This window comes from Saccopteryx leptura, chromosome 1 (assembly GCF_036850995.1).
Source record: "Saccopteryx leptura isolate mSacLep1 chromosome 1, mSacLep1_pri_phased_curated, whole genome shotgun sequence".
NCBI classification, from domain to species: Eukaryota; Metazoa; Chordata; class Mammalia; order Chiroptera; family Emballonuridae; genus Saccopteryx; species Saccopteryx leptura.
This window is the reverse complement of record NC_089503.1, coordinates 242,862,721-242,873,865: the sequence shown is the minus strand read 5'-3', so window position 1 is coordinate 242,873,865 and position 11,145 is coordinate 242,862,721. Positions and strand designations below refer to the sequence as shown.

At 40.5% G+C, this 11,145-nt stretch overlaps 1 pseudogene; it reads left to right on the top strand.

The window, feature by feature from the left end:
- On the top strand, positions 1-11,145 carry LOC136388242 (MKI67 FHA domain-interacting nucleolar phosphoprotein-like; annotated as a pseudogene).

Sequence of the window (11,145 nt, the reverse complement as noted above, 5' to 3'; positions counted from 1 at the left end):
ATGCACCGGGAGCTTTCTGGAAGCCGCGCGGGAGGGGTCACGGTGGTGCCGGAATTCGGTGCAGCGCTGGCGAGGGGCGCGGGGAGGCGCAGCGGCACCGCGAGAAGCCACACCGTCTCCAAGGGAGACGAGCCCTGGGGTGCACGGGGCACAGGCACCGCTCCTCCGGTTCGGAGCTGAAGGACGGCGCCCCACGAGGGACGAGCCTGAGTTCCCGTGCACAGCTGCGTAGCCCTCTCATCAGGGTTCGAGGGGTCCACTGTGTTTCTGGCCGGTCCCAGTCCAAATTAAACCTCAGCCTATTGAGCATACGCCACTCCTCTGGTTTCATTGAAGTAGAAACGTAGAAAAATAATGAGAGTGGGATGGGGAGGGGTATTGTGCTAAAGAAGAAAACATGAAGTTTGAAATACTAACTTTCCGAACCATCCCCGTGACCTGCTGGCCAAGAGGAGCCAGAAATATGTTTATTAGAATGAACATAGCATTCATTCCCGGAATCAGGCCTTCCTGTCTCGTTGATTCCTGGACGTTAAGCAAATACTGTCCCATCCCCTTGGGCCCCAGGCAAGCAGTGCGGCTGCATGGGCCGTGCAGCCCCACACTGGGTTTGACGCACTATTGCAGCCTTGACATTCTTAACAATTCTTGAACAAGGGGCCCCACATTTTCGTTTTGCACGGAACCTAGAAAATGACACTATCATTTCTGTTTCCAAAGGGGCTCACTTGTCCCCAACTACCCCGAGTTTCTTCTGCTGCCAGGAGGAAGCTTTGTTCTGGACTCCCTTTGTCCAGGGGATTGAATGTGACCAAGGAATGGGAGCCATCACAGCACCCCCCCCTGGCAAGGAGAGGTCCAACCCAGAAGCCCATCAGGTATAGCTACGTCTTGGAGAAGAAGCAGACTACCCACTGTGGATTGCCAGGATGTTTGAATGCCAGGAGCAAGGTCAAGGGGCTGAAGGATGGCTCTCTCACTGGGGGAAGATGGGTGGGCTGGGCAGGTGTAGGCAGCCTAGTTTGGGTGGCCTACTTGAAAACCATGTGAGAGCAAAGGGTTTAGAGAAGAACTGTATGTCAGGGATTGATTTCCTGTTTCTTACCTTCAAGGTACAGCTTGAGGGCCCAGGCCCTGGTTGCCCAAAGTCCAGGGGCAACTAGGTCCCCACCCTTCTTCAGGAGGGAGCCTAAAGAAAGCTTCTAGGCTTGTGAAGTATAAACGAACCTGGGCTGGGTGTTCAGAGGGACCGGGTGACCTTGGACCAATCACTTTGTCCTCTGGGTTTTTGTTTCTTCCTCTGGACAATGAAGAATCTGCTTTATATCATCTCTAAGGGCCTCCCTTCAGCCTACCAGGAGATGAAGTTAAGTGTGAGAAGATCATCAGCCCAGAAGAAAAGAAAAATCCAGTGAAAATTTGGAGCAGTATTTCTTCCTGGGGGCTTTATTTTCCTTTTAAAAAAAAATCTAATTATCAGTAACAGCTACATTTTCTGTGGACACTGCCTCCTCCTTATTTTATCAATGCCTGAGGTCAGAAGAATTGTTTTTGAGCACGCTCCTTGTAACTTTTCTGTTCTCTGGCTCCCCCAGCATCTGGCATAGGAGGCATAAATCTGTGATAACTGTGTTTTAAAAAATCAAACTTTGGAGGAGAGGCAGGAAGATCTGCCTTAGTCAGCCGAAGGAAGGGAAGGGAGGAGAGCAAGGAGAGACGAGGAGAAAATAACATGATTCACAGTCAAGACTGTGGTCTGCAGGGAATGATGACTTGATTACTCCCGCTACTAAGCAAACAAGGCTCAGAAGATTTAATTTTAAAGGGAGAAGTGCAAATTTTGTAAGTACCATAAATGCATCGCTGGATTATGACTATTCTAAGTAAACCATAGACGTCAGTTGGTTCGGCCCTCATATGATACTTAATTCCTAACCCCCCACCCCACCCCTGTCATTGCTTGCCCTTTGGCCTTCTGGACCTTGCCTCTCCTGAAGCCTTGGGCTCAGCCCTGGGCCTGCCCATACCAGAGGGGACTGACCACAGCGCAGAGCAGGACCACCGGTCCCTTGCCCAAACCCTCTAGATCAGCTCTTAGCTGCTGAATCACTTGGCTGATTCATCACAATTTATCATCTTGGTGATGCTGCTTTTGAATCGTTCTTCTCCCACGTGCACTTAGGCAGTCAGGTTTGAGTTTTTAGCTTAATTTATTTTCTCAGGGGGTGAAATGGGGAAACATCAGGCAGGAGAGAGGGGGAGAGTAAAGAGCTTTATGTTATTAGTCTCCTTATGCTTGGCCCACCACCTCTTCCCTACTCTAATATACCCTTGTTATGTGTCTCCACGCCTACTGGTGTCGGGCTCAGGGCCACCAGCATGACAGCTTAACCATCGCTAATATAGCTGGAAGAAGCTAGAAATGAATAAGACCGGTACTCTGTGGCCTGTAATTAAGAATCACTCTCTAGGCTCTTATTATTTAATGGGTGTATTCTGTCAATTATGGGTCATGAAAAAAATTATGGATAATAAAATTATATACAATAAAATCAGCCCCAGCTGATGCAGAGGAATCCCAAGTGTTTTATGGGGGGACCTCCCTAAATCCACAAACATTCACATCATCAGTTGTGTTTCCCTTATCTTCCCAGCTCGGATCTTTTTGGGAAAAGAGGGGAAGTTGGCCTCTCCTGAGTTGCTTATCATAGACCTGTATGGAGAAAAATATGACTTAAACCAGAGGTAGTCAACCTTTTTATACCTACCACCCACTTTTGTATCTCTGTTAGTAGTAAAATTTTCTAATCACCCACCTGTTCCACAGTAATGGTGATTTATAAAGTAGGGAAGTAACTTTATAAAATTTATAAAGCAGAGTTACAGCAAGTTAAAGCATATAATAATAATTACCAAGTACATTATGTCAGATTTTCGCTGTTTGGCAGAATAAATCTTTATAAAACAACTTACTATAGTTAAATCTATCTTTTTATTTATACTTTGGTTGCTCCACTACTGCCCATGTCCCACCATGAAAGCTGGAACGCCCACTAGTGGGCGGTAGGGACCAGGTTGACTACCACTGACTTAAACTATCTTCACTATTAATCATGCTATTAACTGGCTATGTGGTCTGTATTGCACCCCTGGGTTGGTCAGCTCTAACCTTTTGCTCCAATTCATAGATTAATAGGCATTTTCATTAAAAATATTTTTTATTGATTGATTTTATTAAGAGAAGATGGGAGAGCAAGAGAGACAGAAACATCGATCTGTTCCTGTCTGTGCCCTGACTGGGGATCAAACCAGCAACCTCTGTGCTTCAGGACAACACTAACTAACCGAGTGATCTGGCCAAGGTTAATGGGCATTTTTAAAAATTGGCCCCTAGAATCTGTCTCAGATCAAATCTACTTTTTCCACAACCATTTGGAATGCAACTAATTATTTAGATCAAGGTTCTCAATGAAATTGCCTGAAAAGAGCTTTTTTAATTTTAATTTTTTAAGTGAGAGGCAGGGAGATAAACTCTTGCATGCGACCCGACCAGGATCCACGCAGCAACCCACCAACCTTAAAAGTTACTAATGCCTGAGCCCCATCTCCAGACGTTATGATTGACTTAATCTGGGGTGCAGCCAAATAGAGCATCAGACTTTTTCAGCTCTCCAGGTAATTTTATTTTATTTTTTATTTTTTATTTTTTCAATTAATATTAATGTGCAGCCAGAGTTGAGAACCATTGCTTTCCAGTTGATTCATTGTTGGCTTAAAGTTTGCCCATTCGATCCTCAATGCATCTCCTAGGTCCCTTTTAAAAGTATGTGGTATTCTTTTTATTTTAGAGAAGAGAAAATTGGAGGTCAAGGGAGTCTTAGTTAGCAGGTTATTGCTTACACTGAGCTGAAATCTGCTCCTTCAAACATCTGAAAACAAACACTTTCCATCTCAACTTAAATGTATTTCTTTTCACGGGTCCTCTGCCCTCTCCTTGTAGAGTAAGGCTGGCGATGACCTCAAGCCTGCCCCTCAGCTTCTCCATTTTGTCTTGTCTCTCTTGCTTAGCTTTAGAAACAAACACAAGGCTCCAGCCTGGACTGGCCAGGTGAGAGGGTGGCGAGACACTTTACTACGTGTGATTTGATGAGAAAATTCCCGAGCCCTCCCCCACCACCCCCTCAGGCACTGTCGACTTCATTTTACATTGTTACAGCACACTGTGCTTCCCAAATTGATTTACCTTGGCCTTGGGGCAGGCTATGGTGTGCTGAGAGTACACAGAGACACAGGAAGCAACCGGCTGCAGTTTCACTCAAAGATTTAGGGAGAAAAGTTAATATTTAATGAGGAATCAATCTTCCTTCTCTCTTTCTCTCTTTCCTCTTTCATCTGTCTTTTTTTTTTTTTTTTTTTTTTTTTTTTTTTTTTTTTTTGCATCCTCTCTAAATCTCATGCTTCTAAAGTAATGGGTATCTATTTATACATACATTTATATTTAGAACATGTGTATATAATATGTATGTACACAATATATATTACTTATATGAACCTACAGGAGATCTTGCCTTTTTTTTTCTTTTTAAAAAGAAACATAGGCCTGACCTGTGGTGGCGCAGTAGATAAAAGTGTCGACCTGGAAATGCTGAGGTTGCCGGTTCGAAACCCTGGGCTTGCCTGGTCAAGGCACATATGGGAGTTGATGCTTCCAGCTCCTCCCCACCTTCTCTCTCTGTCTCTCTCTCTCTCTCCCTTTCTCTCTCCTCTCTAAAATGAATAAATAAAATTAAAAAAAAAAAAGAAACATAAAATCATATTATACATATTGCTTTGCAATTTGTTCTTTTCCATTTAATAAAAGATTATGAATATCCCTCCCAGTCAATGCATGGTTCTAACCCACACTTTTTAGTAGCTACATATTTTATTCAGCCATTCCCTTATTACAGCTTTTCTGTCACTGTACACTGGCCATAATAAACAGCTGTCTGCATGTATCCTAGTATGTTGGTGCCTTTATTGGTATAAAGTAGAGTCTCAAATCTCAAGTGAGATTGCTGGATATTGTTGTCCTTTTGAATTTTTGCCAATCTAGTGGGTAAAATGATATTTTGCTGCCTTCTTAATCTCTTCCCTGATTACTGTTTTCAATGATTCGTTTTTACATTCTTCTTATTGTGTATTGATTTGATGTGATTTCAAATCCACTTATTTGTGATATAGGGGAAGTTGTTTTGATCTATCTGTGACTTAAGTGAAGTAGTTTACTGAGGAGGTTGTGTCAGGATATTGTCATGACATTTGTTGTCATTGATAAGCATTCTATAACCCAAATGATGGCCACGCTGCTGGGGCTTATCTATAGGAACACGTGGAGAAGCAGCTATGGCAAGAGGACATTTAGACTTTAAATATCAAGAGTTTGTGAGATCTCCCTGAGAGTATTCAGTCTGGGCAAGGCTATGCTTTGCTGATCTAAATATATAGTTCTCCAAAGACTTCTGGGGCATTAACTGCTGTCTGGATAAAAGAGACTCTTACCAGCAGTGGTGAAAACCATGCAGTAGACCCACAGCTTGTCTGTCAAAACTGAAACCCTTTGTTGCTTAGTAGGTGTTCTAGCAACAGGGGACTTTTACTTTTGTGCTCACAGCTGAAGGGCAGCTCTCGGTTGGCTAAGCCATCTCTCCCAAGTACCATCTCATATAAAGGCACACCTCAACTAAATTCAGACTTCATCTCCCCTTGCCTGGAAATATGTATAGTGTGATTAATCTGTCATTGCTCTGGAATATGTTATTTCTTTATTGGCTTATTAAGAGACATTTTCCTGTATGCTTTTGGCTTGTGAAATTATTATAATTCCTGTGTGAAGTTATGTTAAACTATTGACAAAGATCACCTCAGTCTCTGAGCATAATTTTGCCCCCCCAAAACACCTCTTCTGTGATCTGCCTATTCATGTTGTTTGCTTGTTTTATTGTTATTCGTCTTTTTTTAATCAATTTATAGGAGCATTTTAAATAAATAGAGTAACCCTATGTGTGTTGCAAATGTTTTTACCAAGCTAGCATGTGTCTTGCTTTTTTAACCAGGAAGGCTTTAAAATTTTTATATGTAGTGAAATTTGTTTAGCTTTCCTTTATAGTTTCTAGGTCTCCTGTCTTGTTTAAGTTTGCTTCCTTTGTAAGTAAAACATGAACAGTTATTCTCCTAATTTTCCTTCACTTTTCTGTTGTGTTTACTTTACTTTTATATTTAGATAATCCAAATGGAGTGTGTGTGTGTGATGAGTGTGTGTGCGTGCATGCGTGCACACAAGTCCTCACATGTGTGAGTTTGTGAAGGAGGGATGTGAAGCAAGGATCTACCTCAGTGCTGGGATTCAAATAATTTAACAACCGGTTCTCTTCCCTAATGACCGTTTTATGTATAAAAAAAACCATACCAAAAGGTAGTTTATTGTTTCATGCATTTAATACTTAAATAAGAACAATAAAAGAGGTACACAAAACTAGATTATGTTATAAGAAAGAGTTTTAAAATATTAATTAAAAAATATTCAATCATATCTGACAAAAAACAATAAAACTGCCTGACCAGGTGGTGGCGCAGTGGATAGAGCATCGGGCTGGGATGCAGAGGACCCAAGTTCGAGACACCGAGGTTGCCAGCTTGAGCATGGGCTCATCTGGTTTGAGCAAAAAGTTCACCAGCTTGGACCCAAGGTCGCTGGCTCGAGCAAGGGATTACTCGGTCTGCTGAAGGCCCACAGTCAAGGCGCATATGAGAAAGCAATCAATGAACAACTAAGGTGTTGCAACAAAAAAACCGATGATTGATGCTTCTCATCTCTTTTCGTTTTTGTCTGTCTGTCCCTATCTATCCCTCTCTCTGACTGTCTCTCTGTCTCTGTAAAAACAACAACAACAACAATAAAACTGTTATTTAAGATATTTCCATATTGCTTCTTGACTGGCGTACTCACTTGCGATTTTCTTCACTTTTATCCAAGAATCATAGGTTGTGTGATTTATTCTTAACCATCTGTAGTATTTCATCAAAGTTATAATGAGTTTTATGAAATGAATAAATAAATATTATAAGTGTAGTTCCATCAAATTATTTTCATCTATGGACAGATGAACATTACTATAGGTGCTTAGAATATGCTGTTGTGCAGATGAATGTTAAAAAAGAGTAAGAAATGTAAATTTGCAATTTCCACCTTAGAGAGAACCCTGATTACAAGTGGCATTTTAACAACCAGTTCGCCAAACTCAGCAAAAAATTAGGTATCAGTTCTGTCAAACTGGTGCGAATTGGCTGAATCACACCACTGATCTACCTTCATTACTTCCAGATATATAGTCAATTATGTCAGCATAATTTATCAATTAGACCATCCTATTCATGCTGACCTGAAATGCCAGTTTATTATCTATGAAGTTTCCCAAGTAAACTTGGATCTGTTTCAAGACTTTCTAGTTTATTCCTCTGATTTATATCTTTGCTCATGTGTAACAATATTTTCATTATCTAGCTTTAAAACAATATTTAATTTTGAGAAGGTAGTCACTCTCACTCTCACTTGTCCTTTGCAAGTTTTTTTTTTACTATGAAAGGACATTAATTCTTCCTTATGAAATTTAAGTTAATTTTGTCAAGTTGAAAAAAAATTGTAATTATAGTTGCACTAAATGCACATATTCGTTTTGGAAGAATTCACATTTTTTATATTCCTTCTTGTCTAGAAATAATTTAAACTATTACTGTATTTTTCACTTCATAAGACGCACTTTATTTCCCAAAAAAGTGGAGGGGAAAATACCCGTGCATCTTATGGAGCGAAAAATACAGTATTTTATTAAATATTTTAACACACCATTTGGTTCAGATTTTTTTTTTTCTCACTTTTATCCTTAAAACCCTAGGTGTGTCTTATGGTCAGGTGTGTCTTATGGAGTGAAAAATACAGTATTTTTATTTCTAAATAAATTTTTCTTTTATTGAAGTAAGTTCTGCATATAATTTTAAAATATCAAATAATCAAATTGATTAATAAATCAAATTGTACAAAAAGTTCCAACACCGCAGTCCTCTACCACGTGCTTCACCATTTCTCTACCCTGCCACTTCCCCCTTCCCCAATCCAGTAAATATTAGTTTTATATTAAAACAAATACTGTTTCTTTATGACATAGCATGCAACTTTTACATCATTTTTTTAGACAAAAGAGTTCCACTTTGGAGGAGCTGCAGGCTCGGAATTTCCGAGATTGCCGCGTGGAGCACTTGACTTGGATGCTTTCTGCATCGCAGTCTCTGCAGGCCCAGCCAAGCCACGCCTGGGCCTGTCCCTGAACCTGCAGAAGAAGGCCAAGTTTCCCAAGGAGGTGGCTCAGGTTTGGCAGCACGCAAGTAAGCAACAAAAGCAAGAAAAAAGAAAAACTTACTCATAATTTATGTGGGCCACCTACTTCCAGCTCTTTACAAAACCCAGATCCAAACATATTTCTTCCAGTTTGGCATTGTTATGAGCTTCAGACTGTCCAGAAGTAAAAGAAAAAAAAGAAAGGAAAAAAGGAAAGGAAGGAAGGAAGGAAGGAAGGAAGGAAGGAAGGAAGGAAGGAAGGAAGGAAGGAAGGAAGGAAGGAAGAAAGAAAGAAAGAAAGAAAGAAAGAAAGAAAGAAAGAAAGAAGAAGAAGAAGAAGAAAGAAAGAAAGAAAGAAAAAGAAAGAAAAGAAAAAAGAAAGAAAATAAGAAAGAAGGAGAAGAAAGAAAGAAAGAAAGAAAGAAAGAAAGAAAGAAAGAAAGAAAGAAAGAAAGAAAGAAAGAAAGAAAGAAAGAGAAACTAGAAATAGCAAAGGCTATGGCTTCGTGGAGTTTGAATCTGAAGATGTTGCCAAGACAGTTGCTGAAACAATGAACAACTACCTTTTTGATGAAAGATGCTTGAAGTGTCATTTTGTGCCGCCCAAGAAAATACATGAGGAGCTTTTCAAAGAGGGGTGTTCTGTATTCCATTTAAGAAGACAGCATGTCCATCAGTGAAAGGGTATAATCAGAACCAGACACTTTTTCTAAAGCTGTGAATGGAGGAGCAATTCAAAAAGAAAGAAAAATTACTCAGGAAGAGATTAGCTAAGAAAGGAATTGATTATAATTTTCCTTCATTGATTTTACATAAAAAGGAGAAAAACAATGCTTCAAACACTGATCTTCGGAAATCCATAAATAGCCAGACTTTACCTAAGAAGAAGAAGAAAATGGCTTTCATCACTCCTAACCAGTGGTGGGATTCAGTCAGTTTGCACCGGTTCAGTAGAAGCAATACCTAATTTTTGGATGAGTTCAGTGAACTGGTTGTTAAAATGGCACTTGTAATCAGGGTTCTCTCTAAGGTAGTCGAGGCACCTGGGCAGCTGCCCAATGTGGAAATCACAAATTTACATTCCTTACTCTTTTTTAACATTCATCTGCACAACAGAGTATTCTAAGCACCCGTAGTAATGTTCATTCCATGTCCATAGGTGAAAAAAATTGCAAGTGAGGACGCCAATCAATCAGAAAGCAATATGGCCTGGCACAGTGTGGTAGCGTAGTGCATAGAGCTCTGTACCTGGAATGCTGAAGTCTCTGGTTCAAAACCCTGAGCTTGGCCCTGGCCAGTTGGCTCAGTGGTAGAGCATCGGCCTGGCGTGCAGGAGTCCTGGATTCGATTCCCAGCCAGGGCACACAGGAGAAGCACCCATCTGCTTCTCCACCCTCCCCCTCTCCTTCCTCTCTGTCTCTCTCTTCCCTTCCCACAGCCAAGGTTCCTTTGGAGCAAAGTTGGCCCGAGCGCTGAGGATGGCTCCATGGTCTCTGCCTCAAGCACTAGAATGGCTCTGGTCGCAACAGAGCAATGCCCCAGATGGGCAGAGCATTGCCCCCTGGTGGGCGTGCCAGGTGGATCCCGGTCGGGTGCATGCAGGAGTCTGTCTGACTGCCTCCCCGTTTCCAACTTCAGAAAAATAAAAATAAAAAATAAAAAAAACAAACAAACCCTGAGCTTGCCAGGTCAAGGCACATATGACAAGCAAACAATGAGCAGCTAGAGTGAAGCAACTACTTCTCATTCTCTGCCCCCACCCCATCCCTGTAAAATCAATAAATAAAAAATCTTTTTTAAAAAAGAAGCAAAACAGAAATACCTTAAATAACAGTTTTATTGTTTTTTGTCAGGAATGATTGAATATTTTTTCATTAATATTTTAAAACTCTACTGTGGGGCCATGAAAAAGAAGGAAATATTACTTTTTGCGACAACATGGATGGACCTGGAAACTATTATGTTAAGTGAAATAAGCCAAGCAGAGAAAGAAAAATATCATATGACCTCACTCATTTGAGGAATCGACAAACGATGTGAACTGAGGAATGGAATAGACAGAAGCGGGATCAAAGGATCCAGAGGGAAAGCGGACAGAGAGAAAGGGGATGATGGGATGAGAGGATGGGGCGAGAGCAGAAAAGCAAATCCTGGAGGGAAGCAGGGAGGGCGTTTCAGGGAGGGGTCAAGGAGGATGTACTGAGGAACACGGGAGGGGGGAAGATGTATTCGAGGGGACACTAGAATCTATGTAAACACAATAAATTAAAATAAATTTCATATTTAAAAAAGAAGGCAATAGCAAAAACAATTTAAAAGACAAATAAATCTACATAACTCTTGTAAAACATATTTTAGAACTCTTTCTTATAACATAATCTAGTTTTGTGTACCTCTTTTATTGTTCTTATTTAAGTATTTAAATGCATGAAATAATAAAATATCTTTTGGTATGGTGTTTTTTTATACTCAAAACGGTCAATAGAAAAAAAACAAACCAAAAAAAAAAAAATCGGTCATTAGGGCAGAGAACTGGTTGTTACCAGTAAATAAATTGAATCCCACCATTGCTCCAAATGCTCCTGAGAAGTCTATGGATAGCCAGGGCCTCGTGACATTTTTGGAGAAGCAAAAACCTGAAGTGACTGAAATGAATGATGATTAAGATAACCATTTTCAAACAGCCTTTATCTGGCATAAAAGAAGACGCAGAAGAGACTAAAACACCTACACTTCAAGGGGAAAAAAAGATAAGAAAAAGCAATCAGTGA